Source organism: Ursus arctos, unplaced genomic scaffold (assembly GCF_023065955.2).
Source record: "Ursus arctos isolate Adak ecotype North America unplaced genomic scaffold, UrsArc2.0 scaffold_16, whole genome shotgun sequence".
Taxonomy (NCBI): Eukaryota; Metazoa; Chordata; class Mammalia; order Carnivora; family Ursidae; genus Ursus; species Ursus arctos.
The window spans coordinates 56,722,002-56,746,591 of record NW_026622830.1 but is presented as its reverse complement, the minus strand read 5'-3'; the positions used below and the strand labels follow the sequence as shown (position 1 = coordinate 56,746,591).

At 40.8% G+C, this 24,590-nt stretch overlaps 1 protein-coding gene and 1 long non-coding RNA gene across 5 annotated transcripts in view; one reads left to right on the top strand and one right to left on the bottom strand.

Moving 5' to 3' along the window:
* The window catches only part of LOC125280908 (dual oxidase 1-like), a 171,561-nt gene that overhangs the window by 75,660 nt on the left and 71,311 nt on the right, over window positions 1-24,590 (top strand).
* Window positions 1-24,590, bottom strand: part of LOC125282006 (uncharacterized) — a 52,910-nt gene that overhangs the window by 3,736 nt on the left and 24,584 nt on the right. Inside the window, exons 3-5 of one of the 4 annotated variants that reach the window (XR_008959637.1) lie at window positions 20,597-20,654; window positions 8,523-8,700; window positions 49-7,736 (exon numbers count right to left, since the gene is read on the bottom strand). This is a non-coding gene — a long non-coding RNA (uncharacterized LOC125282006). Of the gene's footprint in view, window positions 1-48; window positions 8,701-20,596; window positions 20,655-24,590 lie in introns of all 4 variants that reach the window. The other 3 variants (XR_008959639.1, XR_008959638.1, XR_008959636.1) reach the window with 3 other exon arrangements.

Here is a 24,590-nt window from a genome sequence, read left to right as displayed (position 1 = left end):
AATGGGACTGTGTTTCTTATCTATGATTTCATACAAATTTTTGCCTACCTGATGGGTGAATAAAGGTCTCTCAGCATGGTCCAGAACTAATGGTGTTCCCTGGCTCAGTGAAATTCAGGGTCGTTTCTATTTTCTCTTCCGTGAACTTCTCTTTCATCTCCTTTTGTCTGTTTTTCAATCGGCTGTTTGTCTTCTCATCGGTTTGTAGGCACTCTCTATATATCAGAGGCATGAACTCTTTTAACAGCTCTGATGTTACAGATGCTTTTCACCGTCTGTTGACCGAGTGTGGTTTTACTGTACCTTTTGACATGCAAACTTTTTCAAGTTTGTAAAGTAAAGTGGGACCTCATTTTTTCTGTGGCTTGTGGGTCTTATCTCTACCTAAGGTGGTCTACCACTTCCCAAATGTATATATTCCCCTAGATTGTCTACTAAATTCTTTATTATTTTTTTAATACTTAGACCTTAAATCAATTTAGGACTTAAATCAATCCGACATCTGCTTATGTATGTGATATGAAGCAAGGTTCTGAGAGAGAGAGAGAAAGACAGACAGACTGACAGTTCTTTCAGCTCTGAGGGTTATAGATTAGATTCAAAATTCAATGCTACTCTGTCTCATTTTCTAGAAGGAACTTGTGGTTTCTGTCTGGAACTCTGATAATTTTTCTCTTAATTCCTTAAAGTCAAATAGGTTTATGTCTGTTTAGGTTTGTGTCTGTTTAGCTAATTCTCCCTGGGACTCGAAGGCCTTGTTAGTCTAAGGCATGACTTTTTTTCAGCTCAAGTAAATTTTGCATTAGTTCAATGATCACTTCTGATTTTTTCTCCTTTTGTCCTCCTGATACTTGTAAGGTAGGTCTGGACCTCTCCTCAGATCTTATTTATTCATTTCTGATTTCCATTTCTTTGAATTTTTCCTCAGTGTTGTCAGATACTCCTTTGGAAAATCAATTTTGTTCTCAGCAGTGATCGTTACTGTTTACAGTTTACCTATTAAAATTTTAAACTAATGAATTTAAAGTTTTTAATTTTATTTTAAAGATTTTATTGATTTGAGAGAGGGAGAGAGAGAGAGAGAGAGAAAGCACCAGCAGGGGGAGAGGCAGAGGGAGAAACAGACTCTCCGCTGAGCAGAGTGCCCTATGCGGGGCTTGACTCCAGGACCCCGGGATCATGACCTGAGCCGAAGGCAGACGCTTAACCGATTGAGCCACCCCGGCGCCCCAAATCTTTCTCTTAAAATCTTCAGTAAGTCTTTTGTTGCTCTTACTACAATTATATCCCCCTCAGACTTCTTTGAAACGAAGTTTCTCCAGTTCTTCAGTCAGTTCTTATCAAAGCGGTGCTTCTCTGTGAAGATGTTCATTGTCACTCGGGTGTGTGTCACTCTTCCGGCTCAGGCCTAGTCACGCTTCTGGGAACTCCAGGGCATCAGCAAACTTGCTCTAAGTGGACCACACTTTGTGCATAAAACCGTGTCCCTGCCATGAAGCAGCTGCTCTCGAACCTCCTCAAGTGGTTCTGCTCTACCCAGTGCAAAGTCCCTAAGCAACTCAGTCTGCTGGGAAAGCCCCATTTGTCTGTGACCGAGGACCGCAAGAGAGGGAAGATACACCACGGGCCCCACACAGAAAGAGGTCTTCACTGAAGGCCTTGGAGGGAGACAGCCTTTTCTTGCAGGGATTCCATCATGGCATCCTGAAATCCTGAGATGCTCTTCCACTCCCCCTGAGATCCCAAGAGGGCACTTGGCAGTCTCGCGGTCCTTCCCATGGCCCACCTCCATGATTCCCGAGGGCCTTCCTGGTGCTGGGGATTGGTGAAGGCAACCTGATCTTATGCTCTGAGGTCACCGGTACTTGATCAAAGGAGGGAAAATAAGAGGGGGCCAGGAGGCTGCACACCACAGCCACCTCCTCAAAATGTCTCCCTGGCCCCCAAGATCGCCTTGTCATGGCAATGTCAACAGAGCACTGCAAGTGCTACCTCAGAGCTCCCTCTGACACCTCAGCAATACAGAGAGAGCCCACCAATAAAACCAATCCCCATAACCAACATTCTTTAAGAACCAAAAACCCTAATAATCAATTACTTTGGTACGTGTTAGCATATTTTTACCTACGTAAAAGATAAGATGAATGGCATACCTGCATGATTTTGGGCAGTACATCAACTCCATTTTTAGTGTTTTGTGTTGTAGTTAGATACTTTTTTTGAAAAAGAAAGTTACAATCTATTTAATAAAAACAACGCGAGCTGCCATGTATGGAATTTTTGTACTGTAAATGTTTTCATCGTCTCGCGTTGTAGTAATGTACACTGGCTTTGGTCTCAAATGGGGGATGTCTGGAAGAAAAAAGAACACATGACTAGGTTCGTGAGTGTAACCCCCACGAATGGTTCAGTTTCTTACTGAGCACATATGTATTTGGTTGTATGAATAGCAACTAAAATTAAAGAACCAGAAATTATAAAAGATGACATCTTTTGGTAGACTTGTTTCTGATTCTGCCTTGCAACCTGACCAAGATGGGACGGTGGCTACTGTTACTGTTTGCTTGTTACAGCAATGGCATAGAGCTATGGAAGTACCAAGCTAATAACTCTTTGTAACAAATTTGAGACATGACATATTATAATAGTAAAAATATTTTCACATACCTTATAACTAATTTAATCTCATTTTATGACTGAAATAAATCTAAAAGCATGTATAGACATTTTTCATCATTTTAGGTATTTTATTATTTTTTAAATCATTTTAGGTATTTTAACATCCAATATTACACTAATCAAATCCACGGGACTTTAGTTTTATATCCTTTTCCCTTTAGATGAATCCAAAGAATAGAATCAGTATAAACTACTTTATGTCTGAAAGAATTCACCTTTGAGATATCGAACACCACCACTTCCAAAGAATTAATAAGAAGTCCCTTTATCATTCTTTCTATTTCATAATCCATACAAAAAAATTACACGGTATTGGATTTGTCCAACTCTCTTACTAACTTTTATACAACTGGAGGTACCTGCATGAGGAAGACAAGTTCTCAACGAATCACTTTTAATTTCAGCATATTAAAGTATGCTATATGTTCCACAGTGAATACAGACTATTTTATAAAATCAGAAACAAGTTCTGAAAAAAATACCCACATATAGACAGCTAACAAATACATATCTCAGTACCTGGAAAGGTTAGTACTTCTACGTCTTCCAAAATGCATCAAGCTTCTGCTGTTTTCCCCTGATCCGAGCGTGCACGTGTGTGTGTATGTATATAAACACCCACAGACAACTGAATTAGTAGTCCACATCCCCCAGATGGATTAATGTCTTCTGTGACCTTCTCCCCTCCAACATTGTTCCTGATTATTCATTTTAACTAATTTTTGCCTGCTTTAACTGGGAGAGGAAAATTTGCCTCCCCACCCCGGCATCAATCTAAGGGATACTTGTGTCCTGTGAGCCTTCATTTCTCATAGAAGAAAAACTTTAGCAGTGAAATTAGAAATTTCCTTATGTTTCCTTCCTTTCCGGGGCTTACTCTCCCTAGGTTGCCCAGCTGCCCAAACATCGGCCCCTCCGTAAGAAGCTGTAAGTAGCACCTGCTGGATGAAAGATCCAAGATAAAAGAAAGGCCTACTATGGGCAGCTGCGTGGCCCAGGCTGGCCTGCCTCGCCACTGAGCAAGGTCTGGGGTCACCATACCCCACCACCTGGAAGAGAAGACTTAAGGAAACTTTATTTTAACATTCAAAGATTTGAAATATAATTACGCCAAAAAAAATCATGACACGTGTTGAACTCTTTCTGAGTACAGGAGCCACAGTTCCCCTTTACTACTATGAGCTCAGCTACAAATAGGTAGTTTGTACAAACAGGTAAAATCGTTTATTAGGAACCCTTAAACTTCTTATAATAAAGTGACCGTTAAATATAAGAATAAAATGACTATCTTACTTAAAAATAAACAAAGGTCACTTTGTTTTGTCCCTGTGGACATCCTCTACACATGGCCCAATCAGTACTTCCCAAGTACAGGTTTGTGGATGTTTGTTTAACTTAGTAAATGATGGAAATAAATGAGGAAGATAATACTTTCGAAACAATGTAAAAAGAAATTTAAAACCAGTATCTTGATTCTCCTTATTCTTCCACTCCAAGCTTGCAGCCTTTGGATAATATGTGGGAAAGAACATACGTACATTTACATTTCAACTTAATGTCTACTAAACTGAAATGCTGTTATCTTATTAAAATTCCTATCCTAAATAAAAAAACAAGCGTGACAAATTATGGTGACAAATAATCTTGACAATCATGTAATGAAATCATATCTTTTTTTTTTTAAAGATTTTATTTATTTATTCGACAGAGATAGAGACAGCCAGCGAGAGAGGGAACACAAGCAGGGGGAGCGGGAGAGGAAGAAGCAGGCTCATAGCGGAGGAGCCTGATGTGGGGCTCGATCCCACAACGCCGGGATCACGCCCTGAGCCGAAGGCAGACGCTTAACCGCTGTGCCACCCAGGCGCGCCTGAAATCATATCTTAAAACTCAAATGATGACAAGAATGAATACCTTAAAACAAAGTAGTTAACTATGTTAAAGACATTTTTACTGAGAATTAAAAAAAAATCACCAAAGATATCATGTTTTTAAACTTGCTCTACTCATCACGCCTGTATTTTTTTCCACCTCTCTATAATGATTTAACATTCTTTCTGCCCTTAAAATATTTAGTCAGATGTAATCTCTATTTTTTTTAACTCAAAAAGGGCCATTTATAGTAAACAGGAATTAAGGAAATAATCCCTCACAAGAATTTCACACAATGTTACATGGGTACATGAAAAATCATTATCATCAGAAGGCAAAGCTACAGAAACTTGAAAAGTGCATTGTCTTTATTAAAAGGAATCCACAGGCTAAAATAAGCCAGGCCTGCCAGTCCAGCTACACCTGTCCCAGGTTCTTTTTTTCGTTTCTTTTCTTTTTTTTTTTTTTAGATTACTTACTTATTTATTTGACAGAGAGACAGGCAGAGAGAGAGGGAACACAAGCAGGGGAGTGGGAGAGGAAGAGGCAGGCTCCCAGTGGAGGAGGCTGATATGGGACTTGATCCCAGGACTCTGGGATCACGCCCTGAGCTGAAGGCAGATGCTTAATGACTGAGCCACCCAGGTGCCCCTGTCACAGGTTCCTAATATTGGTTAGCACACAGAGTACTCTAAAGCAGAGCTTCCCAACCTCCTTCATGCTGTAGCCCACTTAGAAAGTGGAAACAACTGTGCAACATCTAAGGTCAAAGGATGAGGGGCTTTGGCTGCCCCTGGGCCAGAGGGGCTCCCTGTCAGCAACCTGGCAGCAGTTCTCCGGGCTGAGCCAAGAGAGAAACTCTGCTCTGAGGACTCAGTAGAGAGAAGGGAGGGAAGAAGTGTGGGATGGACATGCACATACAAGTCTGCACACTATTCAGGGGGTTCACAGTCTACATAAAAATCCTCACCCTCTATCACCGGCATCCTTCCTCCAGTGGGATTCTGGGGATTATGTCATATCTAAGGTTGCACAGTTTATTAGTGACACACCTAGAATGAGACCCAAGTGCCCCAACACATTCAATTTCTCGATACTCCCTGCCAATCTCCGCGGACAGATGGAATACTCTACCACTTCTGAACAGGTGGAGTCTGAAATGCAGGTGCAATGGGCAAGTAGGGCCAAAATACAAAGCTTCTAGAGGACAAGAGAATACTCCAGTCTGCTCTCGGGATTTTGGAGTCCTTGTGTTTCTGGTGCTGGATAAAGGAAATGGGAGAGGAGAGCAGACAAGATTACCCAACAGGAAAGAGTAGTCAGAAAGGGAGGCAAGGACTGAATCTTGAGGGACAGCAGAGAGAAACAGACCCCTAAAGAAAACTGGCAAGAAGAAAGGGAGGAGGAAAGAAGGAAGAAAACATTAGGGGAAGAGAGAGATCATGAAGCAGGGGCAGTCATTGTCAGATCACCTGAAACACTAAAGTGTCCTTCCTCTGGACTTGACCACTAGACTTGACTCCCCTTCTCAGCAGTGACAGGGAAGGGGCAGGTAGAAGTGAGTCTCAGGAGAGGAAGTGGGCTGAGCAAAGATTATAACATCAACAAACTTGCTTGTGGAGGACACAGAGACTGGACAGAGTTCCCAGGAAGAACTCAGAGACAGGAGAAGTGTTGGCTGAGAGAAAAGAATTCAGTAGTTTGTTTTTGAACCATACCAGAAATGTAGACTAGGGGAAGGGATCACCTACTGAAATCATGAACTAATGATCATAACTCCATATTCAGTTGGTAAACATCAGAGAAAGGAACATGTGACATCAAGTTGGTCTGGGCTGTTGGCACAAAGAGATATGCTTTCGCCCCATCTTCCGGCCTGCCCTGCCTATTCCTGATCTGCCCATTCAGCTTCTAGGCCTGCCTCCTCCCCGATCCTGCCTTGCTAGCATAGGATTAGGGGTCAGGAAGAAGAAAAGAGGCAAGAATAGATGAATATACTATGAGGGAATACAAAATATATATGGGTCTCTGCCCCACTTCCTGGCATAGGGCCCCTAAAACCCTTGTAATTTCCTAAGTGATAAGCGCACGAGGAGCTCTTTTGTTTTAATAACACAACTCGTAGAGGTCTCGTGGGCTCCCAGATGGCTCCTGAGTGAGAGGGCTGGTCACCAGAAAGACCACGCCATGATTAGAACTTAGAATTTTCAGCACCCCCATCCCGACCCCTCCATTCCTCCAGAGAGGGGAGAGGGGCTGGAAGTGGACCATGTCTATGTGAGGAAGCCTCCATAAAAATCCCAGTAGCAGGGGTTTCAGGGAGCTTCCAGGTGAGTGAACATATCCACGTACCGGGAGGGTGACAGCTCCACAGGGACAGACATTCCTGTGCTTGAGACCCTCCCAGACTGTACCCCTTGTGTCTCTGCATTTGGCTATTCATCTGTATCCTTTATCATATCCTTTAATAAGCTGGTCAACGAAAACAAATGTTTCCCACAGTTCCCTGAGCCACTCTAGCAAATCAGTCAAAGCTGAGGAGGAGTTGTGGGAACCTCTGATTTGTAGTCAAGTTGTTCAGAAGCTGTGGGTAACCTGGGGCCCTCCTACTTGTGACTCGCACCTGAATGTGATGGAACAGTCTCATGGGACTGAGCCCTTAACCCGTGGGATCTGACGCCATCTCAAGACAGACAGCGTCAAAGCTGAGTTAAACTACAGGACATCCAGCTGGTGTTGCAGAGTTGTCTGGTGAGCGGAAAACCCAAACATTTACTCACCGTAAGTGCTAGAAGCAAAGTGCTCTCTGTGAATGTGGTAATACTACGAAAGTGATGGAGAACTGAATTATTTTTCTTTACATACGCACTCACACAAAATGGTATGTATGCCAGGTCTTTGCTGATGTGAACTGACACATATTCTATTTCTAGCAAAGTATCACAAAGAATCACCTCAAGGAAAAAGCAAAGATACAAAATATGGATAAGCAGGAAGAAAAGAAGCAATGTCTTCTCTTTCCCATCAAGAGTAAGACCATTACTGAATTATCCATGATTCTGCTCTTACGTGAATAACCATATATTTCGACAGTATCTGAAGAAAAAAGCATGTTTGGTCCTCAGGGATCTTTTCCGCTCATATGGCTGGCAGGAGAGGAGTGATTTCTTCTGGATATATCTCTGCTGCAGAGTGGGGAAAAAAGGAGAGCTCTTTCACCAAAGTTAAAAGGACTTTTTAAAAATGGCCTCTATGAAAATACATCTGCTGCTCCGTTGGAACCTGCTCACACTGTACTCCAGGCCACTGTGCATGAAGGGCTTCGAAATATGGTACAAATGTCCATGACGCCCCCTCTCCCTCTCTTTCAAATTCTGCTTTGGTCAGCTTAAGATCAAGTACCTGTCATTGGGCAGTCAAGTGATATGCATTAATAAATCAGTGGCCCTAACTGCCAAGTTTCTTGAAAACTCACAGGACTCAAATGGCTGCCATTAATACTCCCAGGAGGCCACTACTGTCCTTCCATGAATGCTGCATGAAAATACAGAGCTGGCCAAAAAGAGCCTGGGTGAGCAGATGAATGTCCACTCATGAAACAATCATCATGAGGACAATAAACAGTAGTTCAGGATGGTGGATGTAAATCTCATTAACAGCCACGAAAACACTCCAGACGCACCACGTGTCTCTACTTCTTGCTATTGCCAACATCTGTCCCCTCCCTTCCATTCCTGTTTCCACCACTTCAGTAAATTTCTCCTGTCATCATTTCATATAAAATAGGCTCTGATTCTTCCAATTCTAATGTCCGTAAGACTTTCCTGTGAATATGAGCAGGGAGTAGTAATTCCTCCTTTGAACCCATCTATGAAATAAAGATTTCGATTCAGGATAATGGCAAACCGAAGAATTCCTCAATGTAACTTCAAGAGTCATTTCAACCTGTGAGGTCTGCTAATGCTCCTCACCATGAGCCACACTAGGGTTAGGACTGATGAGTGTCTCCGGTGTACAGGGCCCTCGGGATGACATGATCGCTGCGAAACCAGGCACGAGGCAAGCACAAATCAGCACCTGCTCTTCTGCACAGCGTGTCTGAAGTGCTTGAAGCCACAGAAGAAACAGCCTGATTCCTTCACATCTTATCTAAAAACAAAATTAAAGGTGACAAAATTAAACACTTACATGTTTATGCAGAGATGCACTGCAACGCAGAATCAGTTCTGAGAAAGAAAAACTAGAAGTTAAAGGTACTGTTAAATTCCTGCACCAAGTTCTTAGTGACAAGGAAGCAGGCGTCCTGCAAGAAGCACAAGGATTAAGAGCTTGGGGTCTGGAGCCACAGTGCCCGGGCTTGAATTCAGGCTCTGCTGCTTGCTGGCTGAGCTGTGGCCAGTGGAGAACCACTGAACTTCCTTACGCGTTAGTCTCCCCCTCTGTAAAATAGGGATGATAACCGAATTTACCACAAAGCACTCGTACAGGGTTAAGTGAGTTACAACAGTGCCTGTATCATCAACAGTCAGTTATCCTCAAAAACAATGCAAAGATAATTTTCCTCCAAATTTACACTGTGCTTTGAATAGGGTTTATGTCATATCACTACAACATTCACATGTATAATGCAGTGTCCTTGAAAAATCTTAGAGCTAAATAAAACCTTGAAGACCTGGTTCAATGGGACAGGGCAGCTCTCCATTTCCCTGCCTCATGTCCCTACTCTGCTCTCTCCAACAGCTTCCCTGGGCTCTGAACGACCAGTATGACTTGGTGGAATGCATCAGTACAGGCATATGGGCCCTTTATCCTCCTCTACACTTACTTTCAGCTCCATCCCATTCTTAAAATTTATAAACACAGGTAAGAACTTCCGTTTCTGGATTTCTAAATGGCTGAAAGGATAACACCAATAAAAGAGATGAAATAAGCAAAAAAGATGAAAAACATGTCAGATGAAGCTGAAAGATGCAGTGAGCTCCAAATGTAGGCAGGTGAGGGACTGGCTGATCTCCTCTCAACTACACCAAGGTGGTGCAGATTCCTCAAGAGGAAGTGTTTAAGCCAAACATGAGGCTCTGCAGGAAAGCCAAAAGAAAAGGGGGAGGGGAGGGGAGGAGCCCAAGGGAGTGGGAGGGGAGGAGGGGAGGAGGAGGGGAGGGGAGGGGAGGGAAAAGGGGGGGGGAAGAAAAGGAAAAGGAAAAGGAAAAGGAAAAAAGCAGGCTTGGCTGGCTCCCCATAGAAGTCAAATACACTGAGACAGACACCCTGTGTGGAGACAGTTCTACCCCATCAACAGTGGATTCCAGGACACACTCAGACATGCCCATGGACAGGCCACTGCTGTGCACAAGACTTGAGGACCACTCACACCCGTCCCCCTTCCCCAAGCAGGCAAAATAAATGGTGACATTGCTGAATACAAGAGATAAAAAAATGACACGGCTCTATGTATCTCTAACCAAATCATATTAAATTTAACAGGAGGAAAGTTTCTACAAAATTCTATTACGTTGCCAACTTTTTATGTTAACTGTATTTAAGTTAACAAAATGTAAATAAGGCCAATAATAAACATGAGGTCACAACCTGATAAGTTTTAACTAGAAGACTATTAATTGAAATAGGAGGGATAAAATATGGAATCTATTGTGAAGCTAAGAATAGTTCACCTCCCTTTTTCAGCATGTAAGAAATAGTTCACATCAAACTTAAGTGGCTATGAGTGTTTAAATAAGTATAAAACAAAAAATATTCGAACTTATCAAAGGTACACACAGAACTACAAGGGAATAACCTCCCATAAAATACGTATCTCTGGCTGGCTTCTTTTGCCACTTACGTTTTAGGGTCATCTTACCTAGCATCGAATAGTATATATCATTATAAAAGGTATGTTCGTTTTAAAATAAGCCAATGTTAACCTAAAGTACAAGATTGATGTGCTGCAAAGAGGTAAATATTCAACAGGAAGGCTCTGCTGCTCTTTTCCCCAACAAGAGTTATCAAAACCAGCAAAAATTATTCAGAGACAACTATAATTTTAACAAGATTACTGGGGTGAACAGAATCCAACACATGAACGCTGAAGCTCGGAGAGGAACTCCAACCCCGTCCCTTTCCTGATGATAACAGTGGAGCAGTTAGCGCCTTGCCAATGGTTCCTTGACTATACACAGCAAAATCAAAATGCGAACTCCGAATTCCAAACCCTGAATCCCAAGCCCTGTTCTCTGAATAATATTTAAAATGTCTATCACAGTAAGTTATGAGATAAGAACAAAAGCTCTAACAATATTTGCCATATAATTTTCAATTTAAAATAAAAAGTAAGTTGAATGGTTTTTAAAGATCTTTTTTTCCCTCAAAATGGCCCTCTTTTGTCACTTTGTGGCACTCATAAATTTAAGAGTGATGCAAAATGCCATTTCACATTCACCTAGAATAAATACTTTTAATAGAATTTCCAGTGCGTAGAAGCTTCTTTAAAGTTGAGCCTCAAAAACCGAGTTAGAAATAAAGTACATAAACTTATACCATACACACAAAAAAACTCAAAATGGATTAAGATATATTTTAAAATATCAGTTTTAGAAAGAAAATATGTACTTGTGACAAGATACAATTCTTAAAAAATAAAAGAAAGATGACCTTCAGAAAAAAGCAATGTCATAGGAGAGAGAGATCTTTAAGATGAAAGTACTTTAAGTATGAACCTCTTCAAAACTCTTAAAAGAGTCAAAATGATTCATATTAAAGTAACATACATGCTCGCCATGGATTATGTGTAAATATCTCATCATGCATAAAATAAATGATTTTTTTAAATTTCTAAAGTTAAAAATAAAACTACTGCTCACAGAACATTTTTACGAGAACATTCTGTAAATATTCAAAACCGCACGTTTCTTTCCTTGTGGTGACAATCACATTTATGGGTTCAGTCCTCTAACGGAACTCTGGTCACTGTCAAGGAGAAGGAATCAAAGTTTACTCAGAACTACACCAGTCAAGTGCAAAACCTTTGGTGCTGCATCCCACTTCAACGACAAAAGTCTCTCTTATGAGGATGGAATCATATTACCTATCATCCTATAAATGTGTTCACGTCTTAGTATGGAGATGGCTTGGCAACCCAACTAAATACCAGAGTAGGCTCTAAACGGGATCTTAACCTTCAAGAAGGAAGTAATTTTTAAAAATGAAAATATATTAGAAGTTAGGCAAGAGAACATGTCCTCCCAAATTTTTCTGGGAAAAAAGAACTATTAAGATCTCCTGATGAGAAGGTTTATGCAATAATTAAAACTTGGACATCAAACCATATTTTCCCCACCAATGTATTTTAAAGAGATGTTCCAACAAGAAACAGAACCAGTCTCGACAAACTGCTACAGATCATCTTTATGTGGATAGATACATGCATGTTAGTTAAATGCATACAATTTTCTAACTGTTGTGCCATTTATAATACTGAGGCTTAGTGGAAACTCACCATTGTTATGACCAGAGTACAGCACTAAATTACCAATGCTTTGTGAATAAGTGAGGGAAGTTAAAGTGCCCTCCTCCCTCTACTTCTCCAGTCACCAAACCATCTCCAGTAATTTTTGGTCTAGAGCCAGCACTTACTGGGCTAAGCTCTCTCACAGCTACAGTTCAAGTACCTGTGCTCATGGGACTGTTTTACCCCATACCTCTCCTTAACCTGGGGCCATGTGCATCCATTCTTTGTCAAAGTCCACTGTGCCTTAGTTTAATACTGGCTCCAGTATGCCCATGAGGACCTCATGTGGTTGGCACTGTCAACAGACACTCTACTCAAGAGATTTGAGATAAATTCTGCACACACAGCTCTCTTTCCGGACATCTGGCAAATCCATCATCTTGCAACACATTCTTGGAAACACTTTCTCCTGGTCATTGTGCATGAGCACTGGGGCTCGTCAGCCCTTTCTCTTCTTTGACTAGGTCCACAGTTTCAACTTTTACATTTGGCCTACCCACAGCTGCCTATATCCACTCATTTCTCTTTTTTTTTTTAATGAATTTTTATTATATTATGTTCATCACCATACAGTACATCCCCGCTTTCCAATGCAAAGTTCGATGATTCATTAGTTGCGTATAACACCCAGTGCACCATGCAATACGTGCCCTCCTTACTACCCATCACCGGTCTATCCCATTCCCCCACCCCCCTCCCCTCTGAGACCCTCAGTTTGTTTCTCATAGTCCATAGTCTCTCATGTTTCATTACCCCTTCTGATTACCCCCCCTTTCTTTATCCACTCATTTCTACACGGAGAGAAAAAAAAAAACTTATAGAAAAGACAGCCTTTACAAAGAGACATACAGACTGTCTGATCCATGTCTGCCAATAGTCCCTGACTTTTTTTGAAATTCACCTGATAATTTGTTAGAGCAGCAATAGAAAATGAATACATACGTATTTGATGTAGCCCATCTTGTTGTATTCAGAAACTCCTGTATGTGTGAAGCAGTACAGGTTGGCAGTTACAAGCCAGAGTCAGAAGTCAGACTGCTAGGGTTGAACTGATTCTATGAACTTCTAACTTCTATTGGCTAACTTTGATTGTATTTTATAAATATTCTTTGAATGTGAGTCTTATTGCTTTTCAGGAGGGCTGGGTCTAGGACAAGAAGAGTGAGGGGTCTGCACAAGATTTAAGGGGACACCAAAACTCAGTAATCAAAGTAAGTAATATTTTAATACAATACTTTCTAAAAATCAAAATTAATGCAAAAAAATCCATGATGAACACTATTAAAGTTGAAATAAGTACCAGTGTTCAGCTAAGCCATACCGGAGCTTAAGGTAAAAGGAAAAATGTGTACCACTATAGATATGTTTTGATGTATTTTTAATGGTTCATTTTTTCCAGAACATTTAAACATTGAAAAAACAAAATCTCAATACTGAACAATCAAAAAAGATTAAAACTCATCATTAGCTTAAATATTTTGTTTATAACACAGAATGCATTATAATTTTACTTTCCTGGCTTTAATGGAACAAATTCAGCAACATTTTCAAATCTTCGCTTAGCTTACTTTTAGTTCTGAGAATTGCAATGCTTGACAATTTCTCTTGACAAAGTAACAATCTTTTAGATATCTTTTTAAGGCCACTAGTTCACAAAGATAGTTTTAATAATTTTAGCATTAGAAAATGGATTCTTATTTGGTTTTAATTTTTAAAAAATTCTCTCTGTATCATGCCTCAAGCCAATTAATAAGCAAAGACAGTATACCACACCAGGAAAAGTACAGGAACACAGAGAAACCCCCTTTGGGGTGCTGGCGTACAAGGTGTGCTGAAAGTTGCCAGTTGAGCAGGAACACAGAACTTTCTGGCACTACAGTATCTACAATAAGCACTCGGGAGCAGCAGTCCACTGGAGCAATCTGAAATTAATCTCAAAAGGAATCAAGGACCTAAATGTGAATCATACTAACTATAGCATTTCTACAAGAAAACATAGAAGGTCTTTGTGATCTTGGCTTAGGCAAAGATTCCTTAGACGGGACACCAAAGACACGATCCACAATAGAAAAACTGATAAACTGGACTTTATAAAAATTTTTAAATGTTTACTCTTTGAAGGACACAACTAAGGGAATGAAAAGACAGGTCAGAGATGGGGAGAAAAGATTTCCAAGCCACATATTTGACAAAGTACTTAAATCTGGAATATATAAGGAACTTCCAAAATGCAATAGTAAGAAGACAAACAACTCAATTAAACAAAATGTTCAACTGATGAATGGATAAAGGAGATGTGGTTCATATCTACGATGGAATATTCCTCAGCCATCAGAAAGGATGAATATCCACCATTTGCATCGACATGCATGGAACTAGAGAGGATTATGCTAAGTGAGATAAGTCAAGCAGAGAAAGACAATTATCATATGGTTTCACTCCTATGTGGGACATGAGGAATAGCTCAGAGGACCACAAGGGAAGGGAGGGAAAACTGAATGGGAAGAAATTAGAGAGGGACGCAAACCATGAGAGACTCTGGACTCTGGGAACCAAACTGAGGGTTACAGAAGGGAGGGGGTGGGGGAGGGGTAAACAGGTGAAGGGTATTAAGGAGGGCGCCTGTGGTGATGAGCACTGGGTGGTATACGCAACTAACGAATCGCCAAACACTACACCAAAAACTAATGATGGCTAATTGAACCTGATAAAAATTAATAAATGTTTTCATAAAAAAAAGTCCCATCAATTCAAACATACACACTGCCAAAGACATACAGTTGGCAAATACCACATGAAAGATGCTCAAGATCATTAGTCATTAGAGAAATGCAAATTAAAACCACAATAAGATACCACTACCACTAAAATAAAAAGACTGATCACACTAAGTGTCAATGAGAATGTAAAATAACTACAATAACTACAAGAACTCTCATACTGCTGGTGAGAATATCAGCCACTATGGGAAGAGTCTGGCAGTTAAACACATGACTCGATATGATTCAGCCATTCCATTCGCAAGAGTCAGGAAAGCACATGTATACATAAAGACTTGTACACAAATGTTGCAGTGGCTTTGTTTATATTCAAATACTAGAAGCAGCCCAAATGCCTATCAACAAGTGACTGGATACACAAACTATGGTGTATCTATACAATGGAATACTGTACTACTCAGAAATGAACTATTAATATATGCACCAACACAGAAGAATCTCGAAATAATTATGTTGACTAAAAGAAGCCAAACAAAGAAGAGTACACACTGCACGATTCTATTTCTGTAAGATTCTAGAAAATCAAATTAATCTATAACAACAAAAAGTAGATCAGTGGTGACCTGGAGACTGGGCAGGGAGGTGGGAAAAGGGCATGAGAAAATCACTGAGAATGATGGCTATGTTCATTCTCTTGATTGTCATAATGATTTCACATTCTCTTGATGGTCAAGATGTTATGTATAAACCTATGTCAAAACTTCTCAAAATTAACATTATCTACACATAATAGTTTATTGTATGTCAATTATACTCCCCCAAAAGAACTGCTTTTTTAAAAAGGAAAAAACAGAGGAGGTGGCCGGCAAGTAACTAAATGAAAGATCAGAAGGACAGAGGTTGTGCTCAGATACAGGTCTGCATGATGACAAGGGGGCAGAAGATAAAGTCGAAACCATGGAGGGTGAGCGGTCGGGGAGCTGATGGGTAACTTGGCATGAAGGCAAAGGACTCGGAGACAGCAAAGTCATTAAAAAAAAAAGGCAAGTAAGCAGAAGATCAGAAGACATGGCGGCAACAAGGAAGGACAAGTTCTAGTCAAGGGAGAAGTTTCTACAGAGGGGGTGGTGGATGAGGTCTGGAATGGGCCTTGGAGAAAAGAAAGACCACGATCTCACCCCCACAGGCCTGAGGGAGACAAAGAAGCCTGAGAGAAAAGCCAGGGTTCAAAGAGCCGAGGAGGTGAAACCAAGAGGCTGAGGCTCTAGGGCTGTGGCTTAACCCAGTAAGAGGATTTCCAGAGGACTGAGTACAAAGTGGGAAGGAGGGCAAGAAATGCAGGGTAATGATGATCAAAGCACCCCAGAGAGGACCCTGGGAAGACACCAAGTGGGTCAAAGGGGCACTAGGCTCAGCCATCACCTGGTAGACACAAAGGCATGCAGGGTCCCCGTAGTTCAGCCTGGCCGAGATGCATCTCTGGGGGAGTCCTAGTGTAAAGTGCACAGAAGACCCTGTTTCCTCAGGAAGAGGGGGCTGTGGTGTGTCCTGACTATGAGGGACCCAGGGAGGGCTGTCGGGCTCAGGCTCCCCAGCAGTAGTTAGAGCTCAGTGAGCTGTAGAAACTTTGAGAAAGAAGGCTGCTCAGAGCACTGTCAGGCCACTGGGTAGCCCCAGACATAACACGAGGGATACTCTTACAAAGTCATCAACAAATCTGCAGTGTATTATGCATTGGTTTTTATATTATGTATCAGAAGAACCTGGCTGAGCAAACTAGATGAATAACGACTCCTATAAAAAACACATATGAGGCACTCTGTGAACCTTCCATTTGAGCCCACTCCTTTAAACTCAAGGGCTACTTATTTTGAAGATTTTTGATAGAAAACATCTCTAGTACAAAACAAATCCTTCCACCCACAGCAAACATTTACCGCATACAGGCATAGCACTGTACGCCGAACGGGACAGGAAATGTGCTTCCTAGAGACTCATGAGCAGTAAACCCTCTTAAAGCAAACCCACAGAACTTGAATCCTGTACTGATGACGCATGGGCACATGAAAGGGGGCCAGAGCCTGTCCCTGCACCAAATATTCTTGGTTTACTGATGTGCCATTCTTTATCATCTCCTCACATCCTATCAGCTCTCATTATTACAGAGATAAGGCTTCAAGTGCCCACCCTTGTCCACCATGACGTATTGGCCTAAAATTGACTTTAGGAAAATCTTCCCATTCATCATTAGTCATGGGAACGTACAAACAGTTGAGTAGGAGGTTGGCAGACATCACGGTTGGTGAGTGTTCTGTCAGTCACCTCCCTTATCTTCCTACCCTCTAAACCTCACTTGAAGCAGTATCTCTAGATGCCTGGAATAATGAACGGTGTTCATTTCACATGACAACACTGAGAGTCCAAACAGGCTTCCTCATTCAATGGCTTATATATAGCAAGGAGCCAGCCTTTACATCCTTACGCATAGAGAAATGTATAGACTACTTTCTCCCTCTAAAAACAGTTTAGAGAGAAACAGAACCTCTCTCTTTGCTACTGACAAAACAAGATCACAGGATAAGAAACTGACTTCAAATGGACTTCACACTGTGGCACTTGATGCTTCAAATTAACTTCTTCTTTCTCTGTATAAACCTGGCTATCTGATAGGTCCGAGAACTTTGAAGACTTGCAGAATATAGGAGTTGCTCTTATTTTAGGTTTCTATACTTAGGGACATTATTTGTAGTGTGTGACAGGAAGCATACCAAATCAGTGGTGTGTGAACCCAGCTTCAAGGTTCTAACTCAGTATTCCAGAGTACCTTGGCCACTACCAGCCATGGTAACATTTAATTAAGTAGTTTATACAGTAGTGGTCTTCAGATTAGGTAAGAAATATTAGATATCTAGAATATAAGAGATCTAAAATGAGGGATACTAGGTATGTAGAGTGTCTGGAATAGACTGGTGAAAAGCTTCCTGTCCTAGCCTCAAGAGGTTTCGAGGAAGTCCAGAAGATACCGATGCTATGGAAATATTGAACGCACATTCCTTCCTTTTGAAATCTGGTGTTTCCTTATAGTCTCAGTTTTTATAACTAACTTGGTCAAGACCTTGAGTGACAAAATGGTAGCCATTTTAACAAATCCAAATAAACTGAGAAGAATGCAAGAGAATGAGGTCAAGAAAACGTGTAGAACTGCTCATCCACAATCGCTTATCAGCAATTTCAAAATCCAAGAAGCTATGAAAACAAAAGCTTTTTGTGTGTAATTCACTAGTGGACAGGACCTGATCTGCATCTGAACTCATGTGGTGGCAACACCCGACTAACCTGAGGTTATTTTGGATGTAGTTATCCCACTGATGCCAAATAGTCATATCTTAGGCTACAGAAATAAGAATTCTCTTGGTTACAGGGTGCTGTCCAGTCCCCTGGGCTGTTACATATAGACATCAACATTGTGTTAATGTTTCTTGAACGTCAATAGACCACAGTGCAATTCTAAAATCTGAAAAATTCTGATTCCAAAGTACATACAGCCTGAAGATCATAATAAAAGATCTGGAGACCTAACCACCAACTTCTACCCAGTTTGATAAATCATGCAAAAATACATTTATCTGAAAAGAGCCTGTTTGATTCAAGTATTAAGCATATAAGCATCAAAATAAGGTTGATTTTATATGCAAATGCTCATACTTTAACATTCTTTTTTTTTTTTTTTTTTTAGATTTTCTTTATTTATTTGACAGAGAGACAGCCAGCCAGAGAGGGAACACAAGCAGGGGGAGTGGGAGAAGAAGAAGGAGGCCCTCAGCAGGGAGCCTGATGTGGGGCTCGATCCCAGGACCCTGGGATCACACCCTGAGCCGAAGGCAGACATTTCACGACTGAGCCATCCAGGCGCCCCTTATACATCAACATTCTAAAACATGACTCATTCTGACCGTGTCACACAGACAGCTTATTCTATACACTAGATAAACTCGCTTATTCTACACACTAAACTAGATAAACAGCACCTGTTCTTATGCTGGCTCAGGAGACTAGTACTCTGCAATCCCAACCCAAGAGTCACTGTTCTCAGTCAGACACTATTAAACTGGGTAAAAAGCTAACTGTACCTGCAATCTTAACCAGTCCATGTGGTCATAGTAGCCAGAATTAAGGTAATCCGATAGACCACCTCCTAGATACATAAAGTTTCACAACACAAAGAGCAAATGAGTTTCTACACCCATTCCCAGTAAGTTTATTCAGGCTGAGGGGGGCTATTAAGCTTCAGACATTTTAAAGTACTCTCTGTAGAAAGTGAGTAGGGTTTTCATACATACGATATAAACAGAATGAACGGATTATATCTAGCACAAATAAAAAGGTCTGCATGCAGTTATTTCTCATTTTCGTCTATTTCTCCCACACCATGGAGTGTTACAAATCCCTACGATTCCCCTTCAGATTGTACTTACCATTTCATTTTTAAATTTTTACTTTAAATACACAATGTTGAAGTAGCAATTAACAGAAATGCTATTGATAACGCTAAAATTTAAAGGGAAACTTTCTTTGTGTATTTGAAAGATTTAAAGACCAAGGCATCTACCTTCAAGTAATGATATCATCATTCAGTTAAGTAGATGTATTTATTATATATATTTCACTAAACAGTTCAGTTTCTATCAGGGTCAGTTATATTTTTCATATAAATAGTACTAAATTAAATTTGGGGTTCTGAATTTTGAAATACCCACTGAATGTGCCATGTTCTTTCATGTCCCATGTCTTTCACAGAACGATCTCCCATCTAGGAAACCCTTTCCACACTCATATTTCAAGGCTCAGGTAGAGATTACCTCTCTTGAAGCCTTCCTCAAGTCCTCTGAATAGAACTGTTGGACTTTCTTCGTTGCTACCATTACACTTTTCATAGTGACAATTATACTGTAATTATTTTTTTTTCTCACCTATCCCCCACCCCGGCAATCAGCTTATACAATACAAGCATGGTGAGATATTCTTTGCTTCTGCCCCAGGACTTTGTTTCTCCCTCAAGAGGTATTTGAATGAATGAATGAATGAATGATCAGAGAGTTAACATCCCATTATAAGGTTATGTTCTCCCAAATATGATCATCTGGCAAGGAGGAAAAAGGGAGGAACTGTCAGTCTTCAAAGGCGGAAAGACCAAACCAGACACTCTCTAAACAAAAAGGAGGAGTCACAGTCAGTAGCACAAGTTACACCAGTTGTGCCATGAATATTAAATCGAGAAGCAACATTGTTCGATGTCAAGAGCTGCAGAGAAAGGGCAGCCGTGGTAACATGGCTATATTTCAAGTTCCCTCCCGCTGCCACACCCTAAAGCATTCAAACAGAGTAACTCTGCATCGATGATAAAATCTTGAAGAACAAGATATTTTTGTAAGAAAAAAATGAACAACTACTTGAAAATACTCTGGATCAACTGTTTCTCAAACAATTTTGTGCACAAGAGTCCCCTGGAGCTCTTGTTAAAAACGAAGCGTATGATTTGGTAGGTGCGGCATGGGCCTGACATTCTGCATTTTCTAGCTCTCAGGTGAGGCTGATGCTGCTGGTCTATGAAGCGTCCTTTTTAAGGAGCACCTGTGGCAAGATAGATATTCTGTTTTCCTCCAACGTCCAGGTTGGACTTGTCTTACTTTTAACCAGCATACCCTTCTTACCATCCCTTGTTATAACCTAATCTTGATGGTGCTAATTATAGAAAACATTTTGAAAATTCGACTGGAAGAAATCTATATCACTTTAAAAATCTTTAAATTGTTCTTACCTATACTCTGGTAATGCCATCGAAAGAAAATTCGTTCAGGTAGAAATTGCAGTATTTTCTATAAAACAAATTTAAAAATTGTTAAGATATAAAGAGAAAATAAACTACACATTTCATGACAGTGCTGTATGTGTGTGTGTGTGTGTGTATTTCAGAAAAGAAAAAAAAACTATTTCTAATAACATAAGTAGTGCACTTCACCCTGTAGCCCATGGGACAGTGTCTTTTACTTGCCCCAAGCAACCTTCCTTCCCTGAGTGCCTTAAAAGCATCACTGTTCCACGTTTAATTCCTCCTAAAAGAAAACAAGAAAAAGAAGGGGAAAAAAACCCTAGAAGGATCATTTTATCTTAATTGAATCATAGCCATTGCTTAAGTTCATATTAAAGTAATAATTTCTCAAATGCCAGATTTCCCCAGGTTTCTGCTTTTTCACCTTCCACTTCCCCATTCCATTATCATCATTATTAGTCTCTGGACAAGGACCAGAGTCGGAAGAAAGATGAACAACAAGGAGGATAAGATCATGAGCACACGGATGAACAACGAAATGAAATTGCTGCCAAGAATTTCTTGAAATTAATAGCTAAAAATAAGGTTAGGATTGCAGTTAGGAATTCTACCCCCTTCACCCCACACATTGGAAGATACAATAAAGAACGAATATATGATGTACGAGAGTATTTGGCTAATAATAGCAACTTTTTCAAAAAAAAAAAGACAAATCCCAAGTACGTTTTTTTTTTCTTTTTTCCCCACTCTAAAATTAGTTTTGATCAAGTTACTCTTGGGTCATAAGATTCTTTGTACTTTATCTGCACCTACCTTTTTAAGAAGTGTAGAAATCCAAAAACTGGTCAAAATATATTTCTTGGTATTGATAACACATGACTATTTTACCACGAAAAATCCTCATTCTAGGTTTATCTAGGCTAATACTCTACCATTTTGAAAGATGAAGGTAAAAAACGTATATCCCGCTCTCCTGAATAAGTACATTTCCAGGCAGCTAAGAACCTGCCTCCTCCATTTGAGCCAGCCCGAGGTTTTGCTTGTTTTCATTTTCTTGTCTTAACTTCCCCCTGGGTCAGTGACATATACCTGTATTACTTCCTTTGTTCTATTTGGCAACAGTGAACAGGTAAGAACATCCACTGAGAAAAGGCATGATAGGTACACTTCCAACAGAAGCGAGGGACTTTAAAAGGCAGACTCCTTGCTCCGCCTGGATGTTTCTCCCCCCACAGCCCAGTGCTGATGGCCTCGCCTCACCATCCCTCTGGCTGCAAGCACCACCTCCCCACAGAGGCCTCTCTGGGCCTTCTTTCTGGGCACCACCTCACCCCTGCTCTGATGCTTTCTCTACCACCTGTTCTGTCATCTTCCTAGCCCTAACCCCTAGCTGAAGTGATGTGCACGTTTGCCCATTTGAAGGCGGTATTCCCTTCCCCAGAGTAGAGGACCCACAAGAACAAGAACGCCTCTGTCTTTTCTCGGAAGTGTCCCCAGCACCAAGAGCACGGTTGGCACATAGCATGTGCTCAAATAAATACTCAGCAGAAGAATTACGCGTGCTTTTTACTTGCAGAACTGTTTTGAGATTTACAAGTACCCTAATCTTTGCTTTGGTCCTCTGTTCACGTTAACATAAAATGTACCTGGGTCTTTCCTTACATGTCATTGACTTAACGGTATTTACATTAAAATACATTAAAATGTGTGGGCATTTCTTAAACCCTAAACTTAGTAAAGAAAACCCAAACAACAACAACAAAAAAGCTGTATAATTTAAAAGAACTAATTTTTCAATATTTGACAAACATGATAAAATATAAATGTATTCAGTTATGGCCTTTCTTATAAATTCTTCATAGCACGCATCGACACAGATGAAAATGTTATATAAACTACACTGAAGACTATTTCCGATTATATATATTAAAAGCAGTATGTGGCTGATCACGTGCTGACAATCACTCACAGGAGCTCTCTCCTACATTTCCACTTCAGACTCTCTCTAGAACATGTGGGCTCGGCATCTCATAAGCTCATAACTCTAAAGGGTATCTTATATCTTGTTTTACTACATGTTAATGCGGACATACACTCAAACACACTTATATACACACAATGGGCACATGTATATCATACCCCATTTAGTGAAAAATACCTACACACTTGATACCAAGCTTGGTATTTGAAATGCAGGAATAAAATAAATATTCATAAACTATTTAGTTCTTCCTCTTAAGGGTTTCGTGATTACTGGGCGAGAGAGATGATACAGAAAATATCATTCAGGAAAAAAAAAAAAAAGGCTGACAGAAATTTCTCTGAGCTGCTGCAGAGGGGAGGGGGGGAGCACCTCATCTCAGCAGAAGCTTCACGGAATGGTACCACGGAAAAAGGACACTTGAGCTGAGACTTACAGAACTAATTAAATTAGCCTCGTGGAGAACAGGCACAAAAGGAAGAGCATGTGTGAAGGCCAACAGGCAAAGACAGCCTGGTACCTGAAAGGAACAGCAGCAGCAAGAGAGCCCACTTGGCTGGCAGGTAGGTGAGGAGGGGAGAAGGGCCTGGAGAGGCAGGTGACGCTATGATCTCATGGAGCACTGTGCATTCACTGAGCGGGTTCCAGCTGGACGGGAATTGAAGATGGCTGAGAAGAAAGGCAGAGATATCAATGAAGAGGCAACGGCAGCATTTCAGAGGAGGAATGAAGTGGCCTGGACAGAGGTCAGCAAGATAAAGAGGAGAAGCATATAATAGTGATATGTAGTAGGTAAAACTGTCAAGGCGGTGGTCAGAGTACTTGTGGTGAATGGAGGACTCAAGAATAACTCCCCAGCGGCTCAGCAAATGGCAATACTTCTATCTAAGATATCAAATCTAGAAGGAATCCCAGCACGTCAAGTTTGGTTCTGGACATCCTGGAAATGGAGGTGTCAATGGACTTCTTCAAGGAAATGTTCTAGACAATTAGATATACGGGCCTGGAGGGCAGAAGCAGGATTTGGATGGTAACAGGATATAGGTAGCAGCGGAACATGTGTGTGCATAAGATCCCTCTGAGAGAGCTTAAAAAGAGATGAAAGGAAACCCTGGAGATATCAGTGCACTCAAGTTCTCCAAAGACAATAAGGATGAAGAAGGAAGGGGCGCCTGGGTGGCTCAGTCGGTTAAGCATCTGCCTTCGGCTCAGCTCATAATCACAGGGTCCTGGGATCGAGCGCACCATCGGGCTCCCTACTCAGTGGGGAGTCTGCTTCTCCCTCTCCCTCTGCTGCTACCCCTGCGTGTGCTCGCCCTCTCTCTCAAATAAATAAATAAAATCTTCTTCTTCTTTTTTTTTTTTAAAGAATGAAGAAGGAAGAGCAGAAGCTGGAGACAAGTATGCACAGGTCAAAGAAGAAATTTTGAATTTCCCAGGTGTTTGCACGTTTATTTGTCTCAGAGATTAAAAATACTCAGTACTATTTATATATAAATACTTAGAAAAAGTTAAACGACGCTGGAAAATATAAGAAAACTGATGTAAATGAAATATAAGAAAAGTGACTTCAGTATTAAATCAAGTGAACTCAGCATTATCTGCTGCCTGAAGAACCCATAACCTTTGTCAGTCAGACATCAACCACCAGGCAGGATCGATCAATCTATAAATTGTGCAGAGACAAATAAATGGCTTTTTTGGGGGAAAAATCAAGTGGTCTTCACCTTGCAATATACACCAACATGTGTATTAGATGAGTAATACACAAAAGGAAGTAAAGGTAAAAACCAGGTTCTGTTGTAAGTGCCATTATGGTAAAAGGGAATCAGAAGAAGTAAAAATAAGTACGTTCTCTATGGAATATCTTAATAAGAACCCATGCAAGCACTGTCCTAGCAACAGAATGTACAGCTCAACATGCCCATGAGCTGCAGACAAGGACACAGACAGGAGTATAGGACCGAGAGAGCTGTCTACAGATTGTGGGAAAACATCACA